At 45.7% G+C, this 21839-nt stretch overlaps 1 protein-coding gene across 3 annotated transcripts in view; it reads right to left on the reverse strand.

Annotated features, from left to right (window-relative positions):
• Positions 1-20044, reverse strand: part of SQOR (sulfide quinone oxidoreductase) — a 49878-nt gene extending 29834 nt beyond the window's left edge. The window contains exons 1-2 of one of the 3 annotated variants that reach the window (XM_045449845.1): positions 19635-20017; positions 17612-17785 (exon numbers count right to left, since the gene is read on the reverse strand). The gene's annotated coding sequence lies outside the window, so the exon portion shown is untranslated. Of the gene's footprint in view, positions 1-3888; positions 3908-17611; positions 17786-19634 lie in introns of those variants that run through there. The other 2 variants (XM_045449844.1, XM_045449846.1) reach the window with 2 other exon arrangements.
• Positions 20045-21839: the final 1795 nt, after the last annotated feature.

The raw sequence follows: 21839 nt of genomic DNA on the forward strand, positions 1-21839 counted from the left end.
CACTTCCAGCTTCTGAGGTCACTAACTTCTTACTAGGAACGATTTAATGATATGATTTTCCCCCAACAAAAGAAGAAGAAGGCTACTAAACAAAGCCAAGAGGGGGAAAGGATGTAAAAGGAAGCAAGAAAGGCTCTGGAGGAGGCAGAATCAACCTAGTAGGAAGGAGGAGCCAAGTGCTGATTTTAATTAGAATTAACTCTTCCAGGGTTTGGGTACCCACCCACCACCCCCCCCCGCCCCCCACAAACACACAACTTCCAAGCGAGGGAGGTGGGTGGATTTGAGTGACCACAGTAAGTGGGGCAGGCTCATAAACTGTAGCGAGAAGTTTAAAATCAGTGTGACCCTTCTAGAAAGTAACATTTCTCAGCCGTTGCCCCTGCATTTCCATTTCTGGGATTCCAGACTAAGGAAATAACTAATAATGCTAAAGAAAAAAAACCTTTACACAAGTATATCTCACATATTTATTCCTAATATGGTGAACCCTCAGTTCAGTGGCTTGTGGACTGGCTCTGATTACATCCTGGTTACAGAAAAAACTACAGACTCCACATTGGCCAGGGAAGGCTCAGGGCCCAGTTTTAACTAACGTGAATTTATGACTGACTCAATTTAATGTGGTAGGGAGGGGCAGGGAATAGCAGTCTGAACGTCAAAACATCAGGGAGAAAGGTTAAGTATGGTTATGTAAGATAATGGGTGATTTTGATTTCTTCCGCTTTTCTGTGTTTTATAAAGTGTCTAACTACATGCATATGTTAATGTTATAATAAAATCTTTATTTTGATAAGGAACATTTATAAGTCCTTTACACAAGCATTTAATTTGTGACCTGGATGCCATTATCATCTCCATTTTACAGATGATAAAATCAAGCCAGGGAGCTGGTAAGTGACTTCCTCAAGATGATAGAGCCCGTAAGTGGTGGCCATGATTTGAACCCAGGCACTTTGGTGCCACAGCCTCTGTTTTAAACCACCACTGTACTCTACTGTCTCTGTGATCTTTATCAACAGCAACAAAACACTGCCTATGCGATGATGTTAAAGGAAAAAAATCCAGACATATATTTTCCATACTTCCCAGAGAAGGCAAACTATTTTTTTACGGTACTGACACCTCAATATTAATGTTTTGATATAACTATAATTGGCTTTTTCCTCTTCTTTCTGTGTGCTTTTCTCAAGTGTTCTTTAATGAACTCTAGATTTTTAAATTTTAAAAATCACTCAATTTGATTTTTTTTTTTTTTTAAATGACTGAGGAGTGGAGGAAACCACCAAGTTGGATGTTGCTGTTTGGTAGGGAAAGAAGATGTTTTATGGTGAACAGACAGTTGTCACATTCTGCCTTTTCCTATTATCCACAAAATGACAGAATCACAGCAAAACCCTTCACTTCCCAGAAAGAGAAACCATTTTTTCATGGTCTTGACACTACATCTTAAAACCTCCTGGAGGGGCGCCTGGGTGGCGCAGTCGGTTAAGCGTCCGACTTCAGCCAGGTCACGATCTCACGGTCCGTGAGTTCGAGCCCCACGTCAGGCTCTGGGCTGATGGCTCAGAGCCTGGAGCCTGTTTCCGATTCTGTGTCTCCCTCTCTCTCTGCCCCTCCCCCGTTCATGCTCTGTCTCTCTCTGTCCCAAAAATAAACGTTGAAAAAAAAAAAATTAAAAAAAAAAAAAAAAAAAAAAAAAACCTCCTGGAAAGGGCTGAACAATAGTGATCGAGGAGGAGGCCTGGCTAAGTTCCTGGTTTCCAGCCACTCCATCCAACATCATTTAACCTCCTCATTCCCTTCCAGCCTAACACGCCATGGTTTTTCTCTTGAAAGAGGAAGAGTCCACGCAAATATTTCCCTCATTCAGCCAAGAAAGCTAGTTCTGTTTTATTTCAGCAGCTACCCATAGGCTGTTTCTGGATTCAATATTTGTAAACGCAAAGTCCTCTCAAACAGTTTTATCAGCTTCATTAATAACAGTCATCAAACAGAATGTCGTGGGGATTGATTCTATAAAAACTCTTGAACAAGATTCTGAGAACTTCTGTGTTAGTGAACACGCAGAAGTGCTGGGGGCGGGGGTCGCTACTTGGCTCCTACCCCCCACCCAACCCCGGTACCTATGCTCTCTTCAACCTGGCTGTTTCCGTGTTGAAACAAACTTTATAATAAACTGGTAAGCATAAGTAAAGTGTTTTCCTGAGTTCCGTGTATCATTTTAGTGAACTGTCAAAACTTAAGGAGTGGGGATCATGGGAGCCCCCAAACTTGTAGTCAGCCAGGCAGAAGTGTGGGTCCCCTGGGACCCCCATTTGCAGCTGACATCTGAGGTGGGGGCAGTCTTATGTGGCTGAGCCCTTAACCTGTGGGGTCTGATTTAATTCTGGGAATTAACGTCAGAATTGAATTTTTGGACACCCACTTGGTGTCAGAGAACTGATTGGTGTTGGAAAAACCATATATTTGGTGCTAGAAGTGGTGTCAGAAAATATTACACAGGAACCAATAAGAAGGTCTGACATTGACCTAAATCAAGTCTATAGCAACAACCAAAACAACCAGACAATCGAAGGAAGCAACAGTCACACAATCTTAACCAGAAAGCAAACAGAAAAGAAAGGCCAGGCCTGACCTGGCCTTTTATGACAGCCATTGGATCAGATCAGAAAAGAAACAGATAATTTCTGTCAACCAAATAACTAAGAAGCATAAATCTTACATGATTTCATACATAGTCTCTTGAAAAGGTACCCTGAAACTGGTGAGGTTAAGAAATAAGAATTAACTCTCTCTCTCTCTAAAATAAATAAAGTGACAAAAAAAAAAATTTTTTAAGGGGCACTTGGGGGGCTCAGTTGGTTGAGCATCTGACTCTTGATTTTGGCTCAGGTCATGATCCCAGGGTCATGGGATCAAGCCCCGAGTGGAGCCTGCTTAAGATTTTCTCTCTCTCTCTCTCTCTCTACCCCCCCCCGCCTCTTTCTCTCCCCTCTGCCCCTTCCCCAACATGTGCACACTCTCTCTCTCTAAAATAAATAAGTTTTTAATTAAAAAAAAGAAACAAGAATTAACTACCAATGATACAGAAGAATACAGCCACTTTATCTCTACATTCTTAAGAGGTGAAACACACACTTTTAAAAAATAAATAAGGCAAATTTAACTTTCATTTAACATGTGCATGCAATAGATTTTATAACTAAATAATTTCATTATTTGAAGTTAGATAAACAGTCTTCAGTGAATCCTAAATCGAGTGCCTCCTTTAAGGGATCAAAATAAATGCTTTGCTGTACCTGTAGCCTAACTAGCAAAGTAAAATCCCTGCTGACTGAAAGGAGAAGTCAGTCTCCTCGGCATCTCCTACTTACATCCCTGACTGCGGGCTCTGGGCCGCGGTCCAGAAAAGTCTTTGGGCCTCCACGCCTTCCCACTGCTGGCCCTTCTTGCACAGGCAGTGCAGATCGCCTGTGTCAAAATCTCCCTAATCTTATGGCACATGACATGACACTCGCTGGGTGTCAGGACACCTGGCTGAGTTCAAACAGAGCAGGCCTCTAAGTAAGGATTATTCAGAGCGTTCTTAATGAAAGATCCATGGGGCCAGCAAGACTTGTACTTAACCTTTCGGCTACTTTTGCGCTTGAGGAAACAGTGGGTCTTTGTATGGTTCACAATTATTTTACCTCAAGCCGACATCAGGCAGGGCCCTCCTTGCTTCGGGTTTCAATAACCACAAAGCCAACCTTCAACTTGTCGGCTTTGTAGAACACTTCCAAAATCAAAGCAAAAAATAGATAACGAACAGCCCCCAGCTCTGGTCACCCACTCTGTTCCTCCCACCCTACCTCTCGGCCTCTAGCTTCCCTGGGCCAAACTTACTCCGAGCTGTTATGTCCTGATGGTCTGAATCCCTGTGGGTCCCAGTCTCCGAGACACAAGTGAGCCTTGTCCACGCAGCACAGGTGGGGCTTTCCCCTAGTGCCCAGGTGGTAGGACTCCTGGAAGGTTCCTCCTCTCCCATCTGCTCCTCCCCCTTGGGCTCTCTAGGCTTATTTACTTAAGTCAGCCCTTAGGCTATCTATCATCAGTTACAGCTCTCAACCAATTACTCCCAGAAGACAGGATTTGATAGGAAGAAGTGGGGAGAAACTGTCATAATAATAATAGTTAGGGGCGCCTGGGTGGCGCAGTCGGTTAAGCGTCCGACTTCAGCCAGGTCACGATCTCGCGGTCCGGGAGTTCGAGCCCCGCGTCAGGCTCTGGGCTGATGGCTCAGAGCCTGGAGCCTGTTTCCGATTCTGTGTCTCCCTCTCTCTCTGCCCCTCCCCCGTTCATGCTCTGTCTCTCTCTGTCCCAAAAATAAATAAACGGAAAAAAAAATAATTAAAAATTAATAATAATAATAATAATAGTTAACATTTACTGAGTATTTACTGGTTGTACTTTACTGACACCGTCTCAGAGACTCCTTAAAACAACTTTATAAAAGAGATGTTAGTATCCCCATTTTACAGATAAGAACATTGAGGTTTAGTATAAGGTTAGAGAACTTACTTAAGGTTATAGCACTAATTTAAGCAGCAGAGTTTAATTCAAACTAACTCTTCAGTTGGGTGTTCTCACAGTTTTAGACCTAAGAGATAGTTGAGGGAACATGCCTCACGGCTGATTTCTATTTATGCTCAAATTTAAAGTAACTTCTGCCCCATGGAGAGGGGTGGGAAGGAATCTACAAACTGAAAAGTAAAAAAAATTACATTTCTTGGAGAGGGGTGAGATACAACAATAATACTGATATAATTTTTAAAGAGCCCTTCTCTTTTATAAATACATACTGAAATTCTTACAGTTGAAATGATTTGGAATTTGCTTAAGGCGGAGTGGGTAGGAGCTTAGAAGACACAAGATTGGCCATGAGTTGATAATAATTTGAAGCCAACTACGGATATATGAGGGCATTCCCCATGGTAGTGTATTTTTGTACATATTGAAAAGCTTCCACAATAAAAAATGGGCACCTGGGTATCTCAGTCAGTTGACTGTCTGACTCTTGGTTTCAGGTTAGGTTGTGATCTCATGGTTCATGAGTTGGAGCCCCACATCAGGCTCTAACCTGACAGCACAGAGCCTGCTTGGGATTCTCCCTCTCCCTCTCTCAGTCTGTCTCTCTCTCTCTCAAAATAAATAAATAAACTTAAAAGAAGAAGAAGAAGAAGAAGAAGAAGAAGAAGAAGAAGAAACAGCAAAAAACAAAAATTAAAAACCAGTGTGTCAGGGGCGCCTGGGTGGCTCAGTCCATTGAGCGTCCGGCTTCGGCTCAGGTCATGATCTCGCAGTTTGTGAGTTCGAGGCCCCCGTCGGGCTCTGTGCTGACAGCTCAGAGCCTGGAGCCTGCTTCGGATTCTGTGTCTCCTCCTCTCTCTTCCCCTCCCATGCTCATGCTCTGTCTCTCTCTGTCTCTTAATAATAAATAAATGTTTATAAAAAATAAAAAAATAAAAACACCGGTGTGTCAGAGTGGGCAGTGACTTTGCTCTTTAGTTACTGAAATGGTAAGTTGTGGGCATATTTCAAGTAATAGCAAGATAACAGAAATACAGGTAATAGCAACATAATTATAATCATACTTCCCTCCCACGTGCACAGAGCTGTACAATTCACAGGGCCCTCACCGGAACCTGCATGGGAGGTATGGATACCACTTTACAAATGGGCAAACTGAGGATCAGAGAGGCAAGGTGATCCTCCAAAACTCACACAATGAGTCCGCATCAGGGCTGGAGCCATGATGAATACTTTATGTGAATAACAACTTTTTCTGAATATCCCCTGGGGTAGCAAGGCAGGCATTAGCCAGAGCTCACAGTTCAGAGGAGAAGAGGGACCTTCTCCGGGCTCCAGATCCCGGGACAGCCTCTGTGCTGGGTTGGGTAGGGCAGGGCAGAAGAATCCTGCAACCCCAAACGGCCACACATACCATCTCCCAGAGGGGCAGGACTCCAGTCCTGGTTTTATGGCCATCGAAGCCTATACAATTTAGGGACTGAAGTTACAAATACAAAACTAGATATGATAGTTAATGTTAACTTTGAATGAGAAAATAAATCACAATAAATGTTGGATTCTTGGTGATTCAGGACTCTTTCTTCTGATCTGTCTTTGAGGCAATTTATCAGAAATACAAGCATAGAAATATGCCCACCCACCCACCTGCCTGGGACTCACAACTTGCCAACCTTTCCTTTTACCAGTCCTGAGTTTTGCCAATCCCCCTCCCACCCCTTCCCAACACAATACGGCTTCGCTGAACAATCTGAAGCTACATCTGGATCCCTAATGTAAAACTGGTCCATCACTGCCCTACAGCACATTCCTAAGTGCCAGGCACTGTGCTGGGCACTTGAGGTGGACACATTATCCTCATTTTACAACTGAAAGAAGTTCTAGAAGATAGATTACATTCTCAAGGGCACACAGCCAATAAGTAAATTAAGTTAAATTAAATTAAATTACAAAATAAAATACAAAATAAAATAGAATCAGGATTCAACCAGAGGAGACGGAAAAGAGTAAGGAAGAGAACGAAAGCAAACATCGTCATTTTCCCTATGACATGGAGAATACTCCTGGGAACTGGCTTACACAATTATGAAAGCAGACAAGTCCAAGATCTTCAGTCAGCAAGCTGGAGACCTAGGACAGCCAATGGTGCACTTTCTGTCCGAAGGTCAGCAGGCTCAAGACCCAGGAAGAGCTCATGTTTCAGTTCCAAGTATAGGCAGGAGAAAACTAACATTCCCGCTCAAGGCAATCAGGTAGGAAAGATTCTCTGTTAGTGGGAGGGTCAGCCTGTTGGTTCTATTCAGATCTTCACCTGATTGGATGAGGCTCCCCACATTGGAAGGGCAATCTGCATAAGGATTCCTCAAGAAAACACCCTCATAGACACACCAGAGTGATGTCTGACCAAATGTGCGGGCACACTGTGGCCCAGGCAAGTTGACACATAAAGTTACCTATCATACCCTCTGACTTAACCTATAAAATGGCAAATCCAAATCTAGAAAAATCTTAGGAAAGAAATTGTTACTACGATTGGATTAGTACCACTTTTGGACCTCAAGAAAACGCCAAACATTGTCTCATAAATACTGTGGTTCCTTAATATGATCTCATCTTAATCTGAAGGGCATTCAAGTAAATGATGCAGTCATATTTGTGGTACATATCAAAGGCACTGGATTAGACACTTCATGAAATCTTTGTGGAGGTGTTTTGAGTCCTACTGTATTAATAATGTTTTTAATTTTTTGTATTTTAGGATTGTTTGACATCTGGGGGACTTGCTAATCCTAGAGAGACTGCCCCTCCAGTGCTAGCTAACTCCTTAAGACAGTAAATAACTTGTCTGGGAGCACCCTTCTATTATGTAAACCAACCCATGGGGAGCCCATACTCCCAACCACCTCCCCCATCTGGCTGTACACTTCAGAAAGCAGTATCCTTCTGCCCTAATTATTCTACCACCAGACATCAGACAACTGGGGTAGCCCCTATACCCCAAAGCCCACTAAAATTTATTCAAATTAGCCAACCCCAAACCTGGTCATCTCGTTCCCCCTGCCTCACAAAAACTACGATATAGGTTTGTGGGGCCTTGGGTGGCTCAGTCGGTTATGCATCGGACTTTGGCTCAAGTCATGATCCTCTGGTTCAAAAGTTTGAGCCCCACATTGGCTGCCTGCTTCAGATGCTCTGTCCCCATCGCTCTCTGCCCCTCCCCTGTGCGCACACACGCACTCTCTTTTTCTCCCTTTCACAAATAAACATTTTTTAAAAATAAAGTGCTTTTTAAAAATAAAAAATAAAAAACTATTTTAAAAATAAAAAATAATAAATAATAAAAAATATAGATTTTGCCCATGCTTTCCCCTCAATTTTCCTGCCTACTGACCCACCAGGTGTTTCCCCGTGTGGCCCAATGGGGGGGTATCTTGCTCCTGTTCCCGGGGAACTCTGAGGAACAATTTCTTCCTTCATAGCGGTCATCTCCTGATGTGTTGGAAGATTTTATATGTGTAACACATTTTTTTTCTCTGCTCCTCCTTACATATCCGTTGAACTGTCAGGTGGCAGGCATTTAACTGTCAGGTGGCACGTGGCAGGGAGGGAGACAGGGAGGGAGAGAAGAATTTTTTTTTAATTTTTTTTTTAATGTTTATTTATTTTTGAGACAGAGAGAGACAGAGCCATGAATGGGGGAGGGTCACAGAGAGGGAGACACAGAGTCCGAAACAGGCTCCAGGCTCTGAGCTGTCAGCACAGAGCCCGACGCGGGGCTCGAACTCACGGACCGCGAGATCATGACCTGAGCCGAAGTCGGCCACTTAACCGACTGAGCCACCTAGGCTCCCCTAAAGAGCAATTTAATTACATATTACTGTGGAATGTTATAATTATGTGGGTGATTGGGTCAAATTTTTACAAGTAAATAACATAGCTACAGTATAATTTTTTAATGCAATAATTACTCCAGAAGAATAGAGCACTGGACCTTCCTTTCCTTTGTCATATATTTATCACCCGCTCTACTAAAACGAGTGATCTTCTCCACCAAGGAAAGTCTTCCCATCCTTTTTGTCCTTTTACTCTTGATAGAGGGTAAGTGTCATTAGCCAGAGTTGCTCAGAAAGGGGTTTAAGGAACAAGTTTTCTACAGGATAGAAATACATGTGCACATTCATACGTATACTAAATTTGTCTCGATCATGCAGTGGCTAAATGTGCAGAGCCAAAAATCAGGAAACATAATCTAAGCTACCTTTTTATTTACAGATTTATTTCCCGCACAACAGGTCTGCAAATTAAATTATATTTAGCTGTGCTAAATGTGTAAGTATATCTTTATGGAAGGAGTAGAGTTACATGAAATCTATATGATGCTAAGACTGTTTCCACAAGTGCTTATTGAGAAACTACTACACACCAGGACCTGTGCTGCTGGACAGACACCTCCCCACCCCAGTCCTGGTCCTGGTCCCAGTCTATTAGCTTCAGGTGCTAAGGGCAGAACAGCACAGCTTTGCCACCTAATTATAATGTAGGCCAAGAATAAGGGTGAGCCAAATTCCAGGGGAAAGTTTTTTCTTTTGATATGATATGGTCTAATTTAAATATTAGAATGTTAAAAATAAGCCATGAAAAAGCTAGAAGAAATTTTTTTTAAGTTTATCTATTTATCTTGAGAGAGAATGAACACGGGAGGGACGGAGAGAGAGAGAGGGGGAGGGAGAATCCCAAGCAGGTTCCATGCTGTCAGAGTAGAGCCCTACACGGGGCTCAAACCCATGAACTGTGAGACCATGACCTGAGCCGAAATCAGGAGGTGGATGCTTAACCAACTGAGCCGCCCAGGCACCCCAAGCTAGAAGAAATTTTAAGTGGACCATTGGCATCATTGCTGAGTACTATTTTTTTAAAAAATCTTTCTTAGTGTACCACAATTACTACCATGCTGGGTAAGATTCAGAAAGAAGTAAGGAGCACAGTAGAGAAAAAAAACAAATCATCTTAGAGACCACCTAGAGCACCAGGAACAGACAATTAGTAGAAATATAAACATTAAAGGCTCTGATGGTGAGGGCTTAGAATGAAGTGAGGAACATATTACTGAACACTGGAGAAAAAGGATCCTTGTTACGGAGGGGCAGAAAGCTTAAGATAATTCTGTCCTACAGTTATGTGAGAAGGAGAATTTGTAAGAGATAAAATTGAACATTTATCTGAGGAAATTCCCAAGCAAAGTGTTGAAGGTGCGGCCAGATTTCTTCTTGCTCCTTTAGGAAAATGTGAAAGAAAAGGGATAAACTAAAGGAAGAATTGTTCAGCAAAAATGAACTAGGACTACTTACTGGCAACCACACACTATATTTGGTGACAAATCAAGGATGGCCCAGTGGGTGGAGCCTAGAGCCGCAGAGGATTATTCCCAGGCCTTGAAACCGAATGTCATTTGTCCAACTGGATTTTATTTTTATTTTTCTAATGTTTATTTTATTTTTGAGACAGAGAGAGAGAGAGAGACAAAGTGGGAGTGGGGGAGGGGCAGGGAGAGGGAGACACAGGATACGAAGCAGGCTCCAGGCTCTGAGCTGTCAGCACAGAACCCGACATAGGGCTCAAACTCGAACTGTGAGATCATGACCTGAGCTGAAGTCGGACACCCAACCAATTGAGTCGCCCAGGGGCCCCTGTCCAACTGGATTTTTAAAATTTCTTGGGACCAGTGACTCCTTTCTTTCCTTCCACTTTTTCCCTTTTTCAAGCAGAACCTTTATCCTATGCCTATATAACTTTTATCCTATGCCTACCACACCACTGTATTTTGGGAGCAGATAACTTGTTTCTTTAGTTTCATAGGCGCACAGATGAACAGGAATTGAGCCCTAGGATGGATCATCCCTAGAGCCTTGCTCACACGTAATTTAGATTATTCAGTAGATGAAATTGAGACTTCGGAGCTAATGAGACTCAAATTGGATTTTGTGCCGTAGTTAATACTCTAATAGGGGACCTATTTAGGGACCTTGGAGGGAATATATTTTGTATATGGGATAAGTCTGAATTTTGGGGAACCAGAGTATGAACTGCGGCAGACAGAATAACACCCCCCCCCCCACCAAAGATTCCCTGGAATCTATGAATATGTTACATTGCAGGCAAAGGGGACTTTGCAGATGCGATTAACCTAAGGACATTGAGATGGGGAAAGTGGTCTGCACTGTTATACAGGTGGGCCCATGTATGAATAGGATGGATCCTCAAGAGTGAAGAACCTTTCCTAGCTGTGGCCAGAGGGCAGGCATGACTCTTGGAAGAAAGGTCAGAGAGATACAAAGTTGCTGGCTCTGAAGATGGAAGAAGGGGTTCATGAACCAAAGATGTGGGCAGCATCTAGAAGCTGGAAAAGAAAAACAAAACAGAGCAAAACAGATTCTCCCTTGGAGCTTCCAAAACGAATGTGGCCCTGCTGGCACTTGGATTTATGGTGAGACCCATGTTGGACTTCTGGACTACAGTACTGTAAGAACAGAAATTTGTATTGTTTAAACCACCAAGTCCATGGGAATCTGCTATAGCAGCAATAGGGAACTAATGCATCCTCTTACTTAATCATCACAACCATCTCAAGAGGAAGGTGTTGTTATTCCCATTTATAGATGCTGAAAATGAGGTTCAGAGAAGTTTGAGTAACATTCTAGTTAAACCCAAGAACTTGAATATAAACCTAGATTTTTGGAAGTCAATCCTAACACTCCTTCCACTAACCCAGAGATGGTGGACATGTAGAAAATAAAGGTACCAAATTTTTTGGCAACTGTTCCTACGGAGGTGGCCAGAGAGTTTAGTGCTACCCTCTTGGTAGACTACAGAGGTTTTCTGCCTGCTACCACCAACTATCCTGACCATCCCAGAGGATGACAGGAATGGTCCAGTGGGGATAGATAAGACCAGAGTCTAGCACCAGAGCCCAAAAACACCAGGAGGTTTCAATCTCTCTGGGAAAAAAGATGCATCAAAATGCCAACAAATGACTGAGTGACCACAAGAAAGTTCCGAGAAGGGCAAGGAAGGCAACATGACTTACAGAATCAACTTGGGCTGAAGGGACTAGAGCAGCTAGGACCCGGGCTGGACGTTGAGCAGGGCATTTCAGGAGGGTATAATAATAAGGGGACAAAGGAGTACCATGTACTCCATTCCCCTGGAAAGTAAGCCCTGTCGGTACAAACACCTCATGTAACATGCTCATTGTTTTAGTCCCAGCACCTAGCACAGCACCTGCCACAATGAAGGATCTCAGTAATTGCCTTAGTCCTTCCAGGCTACTATGAAATACCACAGGCAGGGTTGCCTATAAATAGAAATTTATTTTTACGGTTCTGGAGGCTGAGAAGTCCAAGATCAAGGCACCAGCATGGTGAGTGAGGACCTTTTTCCTATGTCCTCACATGTTAGAAGAGGCTCTAGATCTCTTTGGACCCTCTTTGATAAGGCAATAATCCCATTCGTGAAGGCTAATGACTTAATCACCTCCCAACGACCCCACCAACTAATACCATCACTTTTGGGGGCCGGGATTCCAACAGATAAGTTTTGGAGGGAACACAGACATTCAGACCACAGCAGTAATATTTGCTTTAAAAAATGAATTAAGAGATGAGCAGATTTATTCAATACCCTTATATGCCAGATGCACACACAATGAATGAAGGTGAGACTTAATTCATTCCAAAAAAAATTTACTGAGTGTGGAGGAAAACGCAAAGTTCTAGCCTGTATCCCTTCCCAAGCTAGTAAGAGAATGGTGTGCACACTTCTAACTACCCTTAACTTTAGTGACTATAGTGCAACGTAATCAGTACAAGCCAAACACCTTAGGTATTTTGATGAAAGAGTAATCAATGAAAGCTTAGTGGGACAGACAGAATCTGAGCAGGAGGCAAAAGATTGGCAGCATTTTGACAAGTGGAAACACTATGGGAGGGTGCACCAAGAGGAGGGAATAGCAGAAGTAAATGAATCAATGATACGGTGACTTCCCTGCACACCTCACTCCAACCTTCTCTGCCCTGCTCAGAGCCCTGAGGGCTGACCTGTGAGGCATCAACTCGCCTCTCTTGTCTTCTAACTTCCACTTGGGTGTATTGCTCAGCCAAAAGCCTTGACTTCCTGTGGGGTGGCCCTCAGCTACAGCTCTTTCTCAGGGTTCTGGTAATCACGTCCTCTCTTTGCTTTTTTCAGGCCTCAAATCAATACGATTGCTTCACCTTCTCGTTGGTTTCTGTTAACCTTGCCCACACCTTTACAAATAGTTATTTTATTAAATCCTTCTTAGTAACATGTTTGAGTGTGCCAACTGTTTCCCAGAGACGCTGGCTGATAAGGTGGAAAGGCCCAGAATGTGTTTGGGTGATGGAAGGCCAACCAGATTTGGCTGCTGTTCAGAGGAGTAGAAAAGTAGACAAGAAAAAAATATCACAGCCTGATTCTAAAGCGCCACACTGATGGGGTGCCTGGGTGGCTCAGTCGGTTGGACGTCCAACTTGGGCTCAGATCATGATCTCACAGTCTGTGAGTTCGAGCCCTGTGTCAGGCTCTGTGCTGAGCGCTCGGAGCCTGGGGCCTGCTTTGGATTCTGTGTGTGTGTGTGTGTGTGTGTCTCTCTCTGCCCTTCCCCTGCTCATGCTCTGTCTCTGTCTCAAAAATAAATAAAAACATTAAAAAAATAATAATAATAAGATAAAATAAAGGGCCGCACTGAGGCTCTCTACTGAAAATCCATTTTGAGAAATGGGGAACTGCGGGAAGTTATGAGAAAATGAATCTGGTGTCAGGGAGCAAATTAAATAGGAGGAGCGTCAAACCAGTTCTGGAAGTCATTTTGGAGACTAGTGCAGTGGTCTAGTGTGAATGACAAGGGCCTGGTTAGGGGCGGGCATTAGAAATGCAAATAAAGAATCAGATAAGAACAAGGTAGAGGAAAAGGAATGATTGAATGAGAGGTGGGTAGGGCACCCTGGGCGGGGGAAAAAAAAAGGCAGAGTTGACATTCGAGTGGCAGAAGAAAGAATTCTATGAAACAGGAAACATGGAGGGCAAGGTAAGGGCCTGTTTGGGGTAGTTTCAGGGAGTTAGGTTTGAGGTTTGGCAAGCAGAATCACCTAGAATGAGCATCATATAACTGTGAACAAGGAAGAGGGCAGACTACAGCAGATAGATGTCCACTGGGAAGAGAGAAATAAGATTGGATAAGCATACATGACTGAAGTTTCGGCTGGGAGCTTAACCCCGGACAGTTGCAATCCCATCTAGGGGTCACAGAGCAGCAATGTGCAGGTGAAATGCGGACCAGAGATGTGTTTGGGTTGGCTCACAGAGTTTTCTCAAATTTTGAATCAATGCCAACAGTAAAATGTTTGGTTACCACACCGAAACAAACCTCCAGATTTTTGGCCTTACGACACTGGGCCCACATTCTCGCATGTCAACCCTTAGCTGGAGCTGAGCAGTCATTGCTCATCTATACTCCACACAAGGTTACAGTTCTCCCCAGCCCCACCTGGTCTATGTTACTCATTTGTGTCACCTGCTCCGCCTTGGCGTGCATTTGAATTCATGGTCCCTGCTAATGGCCGTTCTCGATGCAACTGATGTCTTGGAAGATCCCCAGGGGGAAGTACAGAGGATAAATTGAAGCAAGTCCGTTGAGTTCAGCATTTCCGCGTGTTTACTATGTGCCAAGCATTGAGCTAGATGCTGGGGAGACGGCAACGATAAAAGAGTGGTCTGTTTTAACAGGAGAGACCAGGAGCATAAGGATCCCCTAAGCGGTTGTTTCAGAAACTCAGGTGGGGTGGGGGGTGTGGTGCTTGGAAAAGGTGACAACAGAGATGGAGGTGTGAATACACATGCCTACTGAATTTTTGTGACAAATTAGCCACAGGGGATAAAGAAGGAAGGAGGTGGACAGGACCTTGCTCAGGTGGATACAATGAGAGAGGGTGTAAGTGACAGTGTCGGATTAGTCAAAGTGCGGTAAAGGTCCAAAGCAAGGTGGAAGAGAAGGAAACCACACCCCCTAAAAGTCCACTGAGCGCTGTTCTGCAAAGGCGTAATGCAGGTCGCGCCCTTCCTCTTGGCACACCTCTTCTTGAGTAATGGAGATGCTGTCGCCGCCTGTGCGTTCAGGAACTGGATTACTTTATTGTTAACAAATGAACAAAATTAAGCAATCTTCAATTAGGCCTGCAGGACCATGTTGGAACTCTACAGAGTTGCACAATTAAATCTTTTAATAATATTTTAACATTAAATATTAAGCTGTGGAGCAAGTGCTCTGGTAGTGGACCAGGAGCAAATCATCCAGAAAACAAATATCATGTACTGCTCCTGATGATTCAGGGGTTAGAGCCACAGTGGGGTTCTTTAGTTCCCTAACTCTTTAGGAACAAAGCTTAAGAAACGTCTTTGGGGGCGCCTGGGTGGCTCAGTCGGTTGAGCGTCCCGCTCTTGATTTTGGCTCAGGTCACGATCCCACAGTGGAGAGACGGAGCCCTGTGTCAGACTCTGTGCGGAGCATGGAACCTGCTTCAGATTCTCTCTCTCTCTCTCTCTCTCAAGATAAATAAACATTAAAAAATAAATAAATGTCTTTGAAGAGTTACTGAAAAAGAGTTACTAATGAGGACTTGGGCCCCCTTTGCTGCCGAAAAATGTCCTACAAGTTTCCCTAGGCTACATGCATTTTATAATCAAGAAAGCCTAATAAGGGGGGAGGAACTGACCATTTCACCAGCCTCATATTTGCTACACAGAAAATAAAAATGCTATTTACAAAAGGAAAATTCTTACACTTTGGCTTCAGGAAAGGAAGAAATAAGTCAGTCAACTGGATTATTTCAACTGAAAGTAAAAAGTTTTGATTGAATTATATGGGGCGGGGGGGGGGGGGTGCCTTGCTTTTCTGCTTGCATTAGCCAATGGGAGTGTGGCTCATGCTCCGGGGTATAAATAGTCATAATTTAGCTCTCCTTCAAGTCCATCACTCACAGTTGGCCTCTAGTCAAGTATATTGCAGGCTTCCTTTCAACATCTGCACATGCATGTGTGAGCCCATCCCCAGACTGTAGATGGGACACACTGGGGAGGGAGGCCTGATGAGGAATTAATTTGCTCCTAGTCACACAGCAGGGGGTCAGCTTAGGCGGAGTCTATTAAATGATCACCATAAAATTACTCATCAGCCTCAGGAGTGCTGGGATTCTGGCTCAGTCGCACATACACGGAATTTCATTACAAACAGGGACTGGCCAATTAATCTCTCATATTGTTCCTTGGAATCCAGGGTGTGAGGTCTTCACACAATGAGAAAAGACTCTTTAATTACAAGTTATATATCTGTTGTTTGAATGTGAGTGAAGGGATGACAAACTCAATCCTTTACTGGCTAGAACAGAATGAGGGGTAGGCTGGGTAACAGGTGATGTGCCGGGTTCCCTAAGCCCATGTCTGTCCTATGTCTGACCAATGGCACAGTTCCCAGTCCTGGTGAAGCTTTGTCTGAGGGTGTGTCAGGAGTCAGGGAGTTGGGAGACTGGGTCCACATTCCAGGCAGGGCCAGGCAGGGCTCATCCTTAACCATTCTGGGCCACACTTTCTTCGGCAAGGGATAAAGGACTGGACTGGAAGCTTCAAAGGTCCCTTCCTTTTCCAAAATGCTGTGATCTTCTAAATGAGGGGGAAAGGGAAACAGAGGTTCACAAGCAAGTACTCAAATGGGAGCACTTGCGGGGTGCCCGGGTGGCTCAGTTAAGCATCCGACTTGGGCTCAGGTCATGAAATCAGGCGCTTGTGAGTTTGAGTCCTGCATTGTGCTCTCTGCTGTCAGCGCAGAGCCCGCTTCAATCCTCTGTCTCCCTCTCTCTGCCCCTCCCTCTCTCTCTCTCTGTCCCTCCCCACTCCCTCTCAGAAAAAAAAAAAAAAAAAAAAAGATATTTCAAATGGGAATACTTGTTGTACTAACTCCTTAGATTGATCAGTGCTGTAAATTATTGCAGCAGAGAATGACAAAGGTATTAACCAGGCCTGCCCTGGTGTCTTCCTCTTATAAGAACATCAGTCATATTGGATTAAGCCCTACCCTTATCATCTCTAATCTTAATTACCTTTTTAGGGGCCCTATCTCCAAATAGAGTCACATTCCAAGGCACTGGGGATTAACGCTTCGACACACGAATTTTGAGGGGACACAATTCAGTCCATAACACCAGTATTTGCCCTTCCCAAAGTTACAGACATAGTTAGCTTCAGTGTGTTCTAAATTTCTTCTTCCTTTCAAAGTTCTCTCCCCATCTTCCTGCCCCAATTTAGCACTTTTACAAAGTAAACCTCAGGGCTGGCTGGACCTACTTTTCTTCTTCCTGTTACCATCCACAATTGTTGCTACATAGACTTTTAAGGCTGGGAATTAAGCAGCAACTAGTTTGCTTCCGGCCTAGTCTGGGCAGCTTCTAGCAACTTACCCCCTCTGCTGCTATTTACCAAATCTTCAGGGTCACAGAGGAGGTACGTAATGGGTGGTGGGCAGGGAAAGATAAGAAGCAAAGAGGAAAAAGAAATGTGCATCTGTGCCCAGAAATGCCTCATCTTGGGTCTGTCTCCGTTCCCTATTAGACATTTCCTGTGTTGCAACACATAGGATTAACAGGCCTAGACATAGGCAAGATGGAAGAGAAACTGCTCTGCAGAGGAATCCTGGTTTCCTATCAACATTCAATTTCATTTTCTCTGGTAGAACACCAGCCGCACAGACCCACACACACAACCTATCGTCCTGAATGATATCTCAAGCTCGCCAACTCCAGATGTGTTTATATATTTGTTCAACCAGTAAAAGAAGAAGGAGGAGGAGGAGAAGCCCAAATTTTGGACATATCTCAAACCACCAGCTGTCTCCTTGATGAATTTTGGTTTTTTCAGATATAATCATAAGCAACCCTTTCCAACCCACTTATTCATTCAATAAATATTTACTGAGTACCTTCCATGTACCAGGACTGGTGATACCAATGGTGATGGCCATAAACTTGTAGTCCAGTGAGGAAGACACACAAGTTCTAACGAATGTAACCATTCACATCTCTGTGTCAGGTACAGTGCTGGGTACTCTAAACACACGGGAAGACATGATTATCCCCACTGAGCAGTGAAGAATCTAAGGTGCAAAGAAGTTCAAAGCCAAGGTCATGCTGCTAGTCAATGGAAGTGTCAAGACCACAGCTATGCCACCTGACCTTGGGCACTGTCCTTCCCACTATCAGGGGGGTATCTTACCCTAAGGTGTGAACTCGAATGGGAAAAAAAAAAAATCACATCTCTACTTTCACCAATCTCTAACTGAAATTTAACATTTTTTTCAATTGTACGTGTTGGCAAAAACCACAGCAGCATTAGCAATACCTATGATTGTTGCCAAAAGAAACTGCAGATGTTCTCTTTTATTACAGGGGTTGCCTATATCTTGAAATACAGTTTATGCTCATTACTACTTCAAAATTATGGTAGCTGTCAGATCCCCAGAAGGGCGCTGGGGTCACCTGTCACTCCCGCCCCCCCTTCCCCCAAGTCCTCCTTCCCCACCCACTCTCCTGGCCAGTGCCACCTGCACTGCATAACTGGGGGGGGGGGGGGCAAAGGGGGAGGCAGGGCTGTGGACTGAGGCCAGATCTTTAATGCATTAGGGTTTTTTTTTTTTTTTTTTGATGTTCATTTTATGTTTGAGAGAGAGAGACAAAGAGAGCGTGAGCAGGGGAGGAGCAGAGAGAGAGGGAGACATAGATCTGAAGCAGGCTCTAGGCTCTGAGCTGTCAGCACCGAGCCCCACGCAGGGCTCGAACCCACAAACGACTGGAACCCATAAACCGTGAGATCATGATTTGAGCTGAAGTCAGACGCTCAACTGACTGAGCCTCCCAGGTGCCCCAATGCATTAGGTTTTCTTAAACGCACATATATTACTACATTATAAATTCTTTTTAATATTTTGACAAGAGCTTTGGAAATAGCTTTCTTTATAATGCTTGGCCTTTCAGGGGCCACTGGGTGGCTCAGTCAGTTAAGCATCTGACTCTTGATTTCAGCTCAGATAGTGATCTCACAATTTGTGAGTTCAAGCCCCTAGTCGGGCTCTGCACTGATGATGTGGAGCCTGCTTGGGATTCTGCCTCTCCTTCTCTCTGCCCCTCTCCAGCTTGTGCTCTATCTCTCAAAATAAATAAGTATTTTTTTTTAATTTTTTAACTTTTAAAAAGTATTTTTCTGAGAAGGCATCCTTAGTCTCCCCAGAACTGCCAAAGGGGTACATGGCACAAAGGTGGGTCAGAACCCTACATTACAGCAATGAGAAGCCGAGGCAGACGCAGAGGCTCTTCTCCCGATGTCTTTGAGCAAAAAGCTAGGCTGGGATTTTCCTAATTAAGAGAGATGAAGAGCAAATGCTAAGACGCCCGATTCCACCAAAGAACTTTTCTCTCCTTTCCACCAATTCCGGTTCGGCACGAGCCCTGAATGCTCTCCTCTGCTTGCTCCCGGCGAAGCTGATTCCTTGAGTCCCCCCTCTGTCCCACGCGCAGTGTCAGAGGATAAATGGGTCCCCGCTGCGTTCAGACGGGCTGTCAACCTCCGGTCCCCGAGGCTGAGCACTTATTGGTGTCCCGGGACGGTGCTAAGTGGCACATTCAACAAGTGGAAGGCGCGAGAAATTCCCACACACCAAACCCACGGATACTCCAGTTTTCAACCTCCCCTCGCAGGTTGGCCCCTCCGCGCCCCCGAAACCTGACGCTCCGGGAAGGAAGCGCGAGCACCACCCCCGAGCTCCAGACTAGGGCAGCGAGAGCGGCGGGGATCGCGGGTGGGGAAAGGGTGTGAAGCGGGATGGGACGCACGGTGCCAGCTGCGTGGGCGGAGGTGGGCCCACAACCAGCCTCTGGGGTGACCCGTGTCCCCGCCCGGTCCCCCTCCCCTGGCCGAGGGCCCGAGATCGGCCGCGGGAGGCCTCTTACCCAGGGGCGAGCGGAGCTTCCGGCCACAGTGTCGGCGCAGCAAAAGCGGCGGCTCCCTGCCCGGGCTGGGCGCCGCGGCTGGGGCCCCGCCCGCCCGCCCGCCTGCCCGGCCCCGGGGCGGACGCTGGAGGCGGGGAGAGCGGGGCTCCCCGCAAGAAAGGTCCGGAAAGGTCCTGCCGCCGCCCCGCCTGCCGCCGCAGCCTGACGCCGAGGCCAAGTGCAGACTGGACCCCGGCTTTGAACGCGCCCAGAGGACAGAGCCAGGAACGCGGGGTCCCGCGGGCCCAGAGTTCTGCCCGCGGGGCACGCTCGCCCCTACCCCCGGGGCGCTCTGGAAACTGGCCGGCGTCCTAGCGCGCGTCTGCGAAGGGCACTGGGGCCACCTGTCACTCCCGCCCCCCCCCCCCCTTCCCTCAAGTCCTCCTTCCCCACCCACTCTCCCGGCCTGTGCCACCTGCACTGCGTAACTGGGAGGGGCAAAGGTGGAGGCAGGGCTGTGGACTGAAGCCAGGCACTTTGGGTGCGTGCTTCCCGCCCGGTTCCCAGGACGTCCCAGGAAAACAGCTACCCTAGCGCACACCTCACAGATAAGGCCACCGTGGCTCAGAGAAGCCCAGCCGCTTGCTTTGGTAAACGCTGGTAAACGACGGAGCCGCGCTGTCACCTCAAGGCACAGGCTGGGGTCAGCTGGCTTCAGCCACTAGCCTTCACGCTGTCTTCCATACTACCTTCATAACTGGACATTTTCAGTTGGCTGCTCTTTCAAGGGGGTTGCAAAGTGTAGATGAGCGGTCCTCCACCAAATCAGATGGAGCGGCACCTTTTCATGATAAATATGGGGTGTCCCCAAAGCCTTACTGCAATTTGAAGCTAGAAGACGTTGAAAACTACAAGACGCTGATGAATGAAAGAGAGGAAGACAAATGGAAACATAGTCCATGCTCATGGATTGAAAGGATTAATGTTAAAATGTCCATACTACCCAAAGCAATCTATAGGTTCGATACAATGTTTACAAAACTTCCAATGATGGTTTTTTTTTTTTTTTCTCACAGAAATAAAACAAACAATCCTAAAATTTGTACGGAACCACAAGACCCAGAATATTCAATGCAATCTTGAGAAAAAAGAATAAAGTTGGAGGCATCACGCCTCCCCTAACACCCTTCCTTCTTCCAAGAAGATCAGTGACTGACTGTAACATCAGACAGCCAGGAAGGGGCTAAGAGTTTACTCACTCACTCATGCAGTCATTCTTTCATATGATGAATACTCCCCAGTCCCTGCCTGCGAGGTGTCAAGCAAGCCTTCTGCCTGCTCCCTGGTCATATGCTGTTGACAAAACAGACTTGGTTCCTCCCCACGTGGGACTCGCTAAGTCGTCAAAAGTGCACTTGTGGAGATGGGGGTCTAGGAAAAGCATCATTAAAGGTGGGAAGAAGAAGGGCTCACACTGAGAGGAACTCAACCCAATTCGGGAACATTTAGGAGAAGGAAAAGCAAACTGACATGGCTCTGGGAAGACGGTGCAGGCTCCTGAGCAGGAAGGGCCAGCAACGGGAATGGGCGGGAATAGGGAATGGAACAGAGAAAGGGAGCCTCTGGAGAACAAGAAAGGGAAGGTGGGAAGGAAGGGCACGTAGAGAGGCCGGTCCTGCAAACAGGCAGCTGTAAACAGTACTCCCCGCTCAGCTCCCCAGCAAGCCCCACCCTGTCCCTTCCCACTCTTCCCTGGGTGGAAGAGTAGCTAGAGAAAAGGCTCACTCCCTGGCCCCAGCACTCCCTCCCTAGCTGAGACAGCAGCCCGGCCGAGGTGAAGGTGACGTCAGCTTCTGAGGGGCTGCAGTGACACTTATAGGGGAACTGGGGCTGGGTTCCTCCCGGGTCCCCACTGCTGGGACAGAGCGGCACACACAGCAATCATCCAGCCAGGCCGCCGGGCAGCCACAGACCCACAGCGGCAAATGGGGCATAATGATAGCGTCATGCTGAGTTTTTAAAAGCTGCCCCCACATCTCCCAAATGTGCTGTTTTCCTCGGAGCCATCCTCCCTGTCAAATAAGAACTAAAATTGCTATCAGGCTCCAGGAGAGCTAGAGATTCCTCATCGGTTACATAGAAGATGAAGTTGTTTTTCAGACCAGAAGCACTTCACGCACTACAAAGGGCTCTATCTCAATCAACATTCTTGGTAACAAGCAGACC

The sequence above is a fragment of the Leopardus geoffroyi genome, chromosome B3 (genome assembly GCF_018350155.1).
Source record: "Leopardus geoffroyi isolate Oge1 chromosome B3, O.geoffroyi_Oge1_pat1.0, whole genome shotgun sequence".
NCBI lineage: Eukaryota > Metazoa > Chordata > Mammalia > Carnivora > Felidae > Leopardus > Leopardus geoffroyi.